The 6,863-nt window shown below is 45.7% G+C and overlaps 1 long non-coding RNA gene across 1 annotated transcript; it reads left to right on the top strand.

Annotated features, from left to right (window-relative positions):
• The first annotated feature begins 1,648 nt into the window (after nt 1-1,648).
• On the top strand, nt 1,649-4,179 carry LOC140116803 (uncharacterized). The gene is made up of 2 exons (XR_011852973.1): nt 1,649-1,766; nt 3,744-4,179. It is a non-coding gene; the product is annotated as an uncharacterized lncRNA (long non-coding RNA).
• The last annotated feature ends 2,684 nt before the right edge of the window (nt 4,180-6,863 follow it).

Here is a 6,863-nt window from a genome sequence, read left to right as displayed (position 1 = left end):
CCGGATATCCTGATCACACACAAGATACAAGTTCAGCTTATTTTGAGACACATAAAAGCTCCATTTATGGGTGAACTGTCAAGAAGACGCCAGTTTTCACATGACCACAGGACGTGACAGGGTAACAATCCCTGATATGAGGTCATTGGAGACAATCCACACAACAAATAGCAATAACCCTTTAACATCTGGATTAATAAAGCACGTTTTTCACTTAATGAAAAAAAAAAGTAAGAATCATAACTCAGATTATGTTGATTTGACTGAAAGTTGTTTTGTTTTTTTGCAGTAGTAAGGCCCTTTCCTGTGGATAGGGCGTAACTTCTGTTTGTGGGAAAACCCCTTTAAGTTGGAAAATCATCTCCATCTGATCACAATGCAAATTGAGAGGTGCAGGAGACCTGTTTCTTAACCTATCAAAGGGTATATCTGATCTTGAGAGGACTGACAGCTTAAACCACACAACTGGAGACCCCAATTTTGCCTGACATACTCCATACCAGCAGACCTTCTGGTTTTCAGAAGGATGGGCAAAAAATGAGAGCCCCCGCCAGATTCATGATTTCTGGCACATGTTCTTCATGAATCTGGCGCCCTCTGCACTACTCCGTACACCACTTTTTTTTGGGTTCACCTTTAACATGGAGGAGCACATTTACTTACCCATTCTGCGCGATCCCCGAAAGTGCATTGTCTGACCAGAATGCACATCTGCCGCGATTCAAGAAGATTGTGCGCCCAATATCCTGCATCTGTTGCCTCTCCGCTCAGGTCCGCTGTAGTTCACCTTCTTCTTCCTGGTGCATGTAAGTGCATTGTCTTGCAACACAAATTTCTGTCGCCGGCGCCGCTGCGCCATAATCCGATTGTATGCGACACAATCCCCTTCTAAATATCTGTCACAGCGGCGTTCTCTGTGGTGGATTCGGGTCTTCCGGCGATTCACTAAGGCAGTTCTTTTGACGTCCACCAGGTGTCGCTGCTGCGCTGAATGCACCGGAGTTCACCAAGTCGGGCCGAGTGAAGGTAAGCGCGTATCCAGCGACACTTTTTTATTTTTTTTTTAAATGCGCCGGTTTTTCCAAATTCGTCGGGTTTTCGCTCGGCCACGCCCCCCCATTTCCATCGTGTGCATGCTGGCGCCGATGCGACAGAATCCATTCACGTGTGCCAAAAACCCGGGGCAATTCAAGGAAAAGCGGCGCAAATCGGTAATATTCAGGTAACACGTCGGGAAAACCCTTAGTAAATGACCCCCATTATGTCGTTTTGTATGCATTATAGTTGTGTTAATTTATGTTTTTATCACTCATCACTGATTTATTATATAAGACTATTCTATTAGAGCTCATGATGATTGAAGGGGCGGGGATGGGGGGGCCTGCGATCCATGATTATACAGCCATGCTGAGTGGAATGTTTCGGGGGACCCCTGTCCTGGCGGAATGTTTATAGTACAAGATCCCCACTGTTCGGTCAGAGAGTAAGAACCTGTTGCTCGCAGCGTCGTTGCTGTTTTTGGAAGCCAAGATATTTGAAAATATGTAAAAGAATGTATTGAATCCGGAGCGCACCCAGGGCAGGAAAGTGCTGGAGGGAGACCAGGACCCCCGAGCGCTCCTCAAAGACACTTTTTGTTCTGTGTCAACAGGAGAGAGGCCGCGCTGCGGAGAGATTTCTGAGCAACACAGAGCCGTGAACCGGAGAGAACTGTGATGGAAATTTCTGAAACTGTCCATAAACCTTCTATAGATGTGACCTCACAGGTATTCCTCCAGTTTCCCTATGTACATGCACACTTGGCTTAAGGCATGTATGCTCTTTGTTGATACCTATAATGGCATCTTATCGCTCGAAGGATTGTAGCATGGGGCATATGAAAATCCAACATGTTTCTCTTCTGATACATTAGTTTTCCGGTTCCATCTGATAGACATTCATCTTAGTGTGTTTGGCCACCTGATAAGAGGGTACACATGTTCCCTTTCTGTGTAATGCTACCACTTCTTTAAGGCCGCGGTCACACGTACCGCTAGACGTCCGTTCATAGCGCGACGCTAGCGCACAGGGGGAGGTCCTCGGCCCGAACGCACATGCGTTAACAGGGAAACGCATGCGATCGGCTTATCAATCGCATGCGTTTCCCTGTTAACGCATGTGCGTTCGGGCCGAGGACCTCCCCCTGTGCGCTAGCGTCGCGTTATGAACGGACGTCTAGCGGTACGTGTGACCGCGGCCTAAGACTCCATAGGGAGTTAAAGGGAGGTTGTCAAGACTAAAATACTCAGCAAACCAATAACCGTGTCATGTAGGAGCCTTTAAGGCCGCGGTCACACGTACCACTAAGCGTCCGTTCATAACGCGACGCTAGCGCACAGGGGGAGGTCCTCGGCCCGAACGCACATGCGTTTCCAGAGAAACGCACGCGATTAGCTTAACAATCGCATGCGTTTCCCTGGAAACGCATGTGCGTTCGGGACGAGGACTTCCCCCTGTGAGCTAGTGTCGCGTTATGACGGACGCTTAGGGCCCGTTCACACGCTGCATTTTGACCTGCGTTTTCATTGCGTTTGAAACGCATATACAACAGCTGAGGAGGGGTGATTTGCCTAATTACATTACTGTTAACATTTCCGTTTACAAAACGCATCATAAACGCGATGTTAACACATGCGTTAACAACGTGTTAACGCATGTGTTTTGTTAACACATGCGTTAACATTGCGTTTACAAACGTAAACGGTAATGTCATTAGGCAAATCACCTCTCAGCAGCTGTTGTATATGCGTTTCAAACGCAATGAAAACGCGACCAAAACGCAACGTGTGAACGCGCCCTTAGTGGTAAGTGTGACCGCGGCCTAATAGGAGCAGATACAGACCTCACTGATGAAGTGATGCAGAGATAATCATACTTTTATAAATATTTGCAAATCAGCCTGCAAGTGCACTGAGGGCGTGGCCTGAGTTGTCAAATTTGTTTATTAACAACTTCAAGTGCAGAGTCTCTTTCCACCATCAGCTCTTATGTCATAGCTCAACATTTTCCACCTCAATCTACATCAAGGTTGTCTATGGGTAAATTGGGCAAATCAGGCCCGCCTCCAGTGCACTTGTATCCTGATTTGCATACGAGTCAAAAGATGATTATCTCTAATTTTACTACCTATAGACATCCTGCATGTAGGTAGAGGCTGAAACTGTAAAGAAATACTAAAGGAATTATATTGAAAAGTGGCTCCAGAAGAATATGAGAACTTGCAGCTGTTTATTCGGACAAATCAACCCCGCCCCAAGTGCACTTGCAGTCTGATTTGCATATCCATAAGAATATGATTATCTTTATATTATTTAATCAGTTTATGCTTACAGAGGAGCTTTGCAAAGCTCCTACTTAGTGCAATTTTTGGTTTGGGAGTCAGTTTGGACCTGATTTAACCCTCTTTATTGCTCACACATCAACACCCTGCAATCAAATACAGAGAGTAATACTAAGGGTGATGTTACTAGTTAATACTAAGCACCCAATTAGTGACTACCATGAACTGGCTGAGGCTGAAGTGTGTGGTTGTGCCCTTAGGGCTACCGGGTCGGCACCAGTGCCATGTGCTTGTGATTAGCAGGACTCATGATCCATCAGAGGGTGGGGAGCCGTCTTATAGCTGAGTATCAATCTGGTATCCATGTTTTTGATATCCCAGTACCTCCCTACCCTAATCCACAGTGTCTTCTCTCCTTCTTTAGAAGACCATCGAAAAACCATCCGTAATTCATACTAATCATTAATTGCATCATGCAGTGCATCATTTCGCCTGTGGTGGCGCTGCAGGGAAACGGAAGAGCTGCCTTCATGTTCTTAATGATGATCGACTAAGATTTGTGATATATGAAACAATACAATGTACATTATTCAAAAACATCAATGCGGAAGTCAGTGATGGGTCATGCAGAAGTCTGGGAAAGCTGGGTGAATATCCCATTAAGAGCTGAAAAGGAAGCAGAATGTGGTAGTATGAAACAGTTGGGTGACATGTCATACGAAAGCCTTAAAGGGGTTATCCATTTTATTCATAGATCCATTTTGATCCATTAATTAAAACAGCAGCAAATTATTTAGAAAATCGTAAAAAAAAAACGAAAAAAAATTGACTCTTTTCACTCCCGATCCAGCAGCGATCCCTCCGGGTGATGTTTAGTAGCAGCGAGCACGTGATGTCAGTCGCCGTGGTGTCTACACAGGATCAGCAGGGACACACTGCCCTATGTGAACTAGAATGGCTACATTGTAAATCACCCAGCTTTCCGCGGATGAAAGGCGCTCGCAGCAATATGACTATATTTAATCCATGGTGACGCTGCACAGAGCTTCCTCCAGAAAATCTCAATGTAATTGATTTCACAGTAGCGACTCGCAGCCGACATGTGAGGGCCGGTGATCGCTGTGATGTAGCCACCAGCCTCCAAACACAATGAGAGTGGCCAGAAGCTGCAGCCAAAATGGAGCTCCTGATCAAGCAATTACCTGGCAGGAAGTGTCCTCTAAGCGATTGTCCAAAACAGGAAACTGATAGGAAGAGGCCACCGATATAACGCTGCCCCTCGGTGCTCGCTATGGCCCTATACGAGAAAGATTGGACTTGGCTGCAAAGGATCCGGGGTCACCCAAGGAAGCAAACGCAGGACTAGTAGGAGAATGGAGGAACTTCACACCAGATAAAGGATTCATCCTGATAAAGCAGGGACATTGCTCCTAGATCCAGGCACGGGGCTGTGGTATCTTCTTATATGTGTTATCCATGGCCTCCTTCCTTCTAAAATCAACTTTTACATTTCTGCTAATGAGGCAGAAGGCCTCTGGTTGTGTTACCAGAGCCCTTCTATGCTGTTGCTTCACAGGCTGTTACACTCCCTCTACCTGCTGTAATCTCACTGCAGCAGAGGAAGTTTCAGCACACAGTTGAGGGCGCGGTCCCACGTTGCGTTTGCAAACGCAGACGCAGACCAAACCGCGCCCACCGGGCGGTCCGCGGTCCAATCGCATCGGCGTTTCTCTATGTTTCTATTGAAAACGCCGATGCGATTGGACCGCGGAATGCCCGGTGGGCGCGGTTTGGTCTGCGTCTGCGTTTGCAAACGCAACGTGGGACCGCGCCCTGAAGGGGACAAGTTCTGAGGGAAAAGAGAAGGTGTGTAACAGCCTGTGACGCTACAGCATGGAAGAGCTCTGGTAACATCCCCAGAGCCCTTGTGGGTCATTTACATAACTATAAAAGTTGATTTTAGAAGGCAGGAGGCCATGGATAACAAATATAAGAAGATTCCCACAGTCCCGGTGCCTGGATCTATGAATAATGTCCTTGGATCATCATGATGGATTTTGATGGTAGATTTCCTTTAATAAGGGCAGAGTAATCATGTGCGTTTTTTCCCCGGAATGGGATTCTGATCATTTCTAATTTGTTTCGAACAAAACTTCTGCCGTCATTCACCCCAGAGCTTAGACCGGCTCAATGTGGAAAATTTTAAAATTTGTAAAAAAAAAAAAAAAATTGACAAAACAAGATTAGAGTTTTTCATGAAAAATCTCAAGGGATCATGTATCAATTTCCTGGATAACTGGAGAACTATTGGTTCAGACCGGAACCAAATCTTATGAAAAATTTGAAGCTTCTACGAATCAAATCTTGGATGATTCACTCATCTCAATGTAAAAGGAGAGTTTAGGTAACAGAATTTTTTTGGGACAATCCCAAGTAACCCACCTAGAGATTGCATAAATCCACCCTAATTTGCTTGGATTTGTCAAAACATGTGTCAATATGGATGTACACATCTCTTCCACCTGAATATGTGGTCATTCTAAAAATTGCAACATTAACTATTTTAAGCAAATAATTACAAACTGTCCATTTTAATAAACACTGACTTACAGAAACATTGTAGCCCTTTTGCTGCAGCTTATTGACTCCACACTATCCAGCCTAAATTAGTCAGAATTTGTGATTGCTTAAAGGAAACCTACCACTTGTAGTGGCAGGTTTCCGATGGAAATACCGGGCACCAGCTCAGGGTGAGATCAGGGTGAGCTGGTGCCGGAGCATATTTTAGTTAGTGTTTTAAACCGCGGTATCGCGGTTTAAAACACGTTTTAAACGCTATAGCCGGCGCAGGCAGGTACGCGCTCGGCGCTTACCGTGCGCGCGGCTACATAGGAAGTGAATGAGAGCCGCGTGCACGGTAAGCGCCGAGCGCGTACCTGCCTGCGCTGGCTATAGCGTTTAAAAAGTGTTTTAAACTGCGATACCGCGGTTTAAAACACTAACTAAAATAAGTTCCGGCACCAGCTCACCCTGATCTCACCCTGAGCTGGTGCCCGGTATTGCCATCGGAAACCTGCCACTACAAGTGGTAGGTTTCCTTTAAGACTAGCGTCAAAAGCTGCACGGAAAGCTCTAGAATATTAGTATTTGTTTCATAGAATCGATAATTTCCATGATTGTGTTTTGTGGCCCATTATAATAAATGGCATTTACAAAAACACAACCCAATATAGGGTGTGTCTTGGTGGGTGTTAACTGTCATGTGGGCGGGGCATATCTTCCTTTTTTTAATTTGTCGATGGTAAACAAATCTCAGATCTAATAATAATCTGGGGGAGGGGGATCCAAAGTAAAATATAACAAGGCAAACATTTTACAATGGAAGCATCTAATTCACCTCGGCCCATAGGTGGCGCTCTAGTGGTACATGGTCAGTCTATGTGCCCCACCGCTAGGGGGGCAGCTTATTGGCACATGCTCAGTCTATGTGCCCCACCGCTAGGGGGCAGCCTACCCACTATGTGTGACTAACGGAGCCCCTACC

Source organism: Engystomops pustulosus, chromosome 2, assembly GCF_040894005.1.
Source record: "Engystomops pustulosus chromosome 2, aEngPut4.maternal, whole genome shotgun sequence".
NCBI lineage: Eukaryota > Metazoa > Chordata > Amphibia > Anura > Leptodactylidae > Engystomops > Engystomops pustulosus.
Note: the sequence above shows the minus strand (reverse complement) of the source record. Positions and strands in the feature narration are given on the sequence as shown.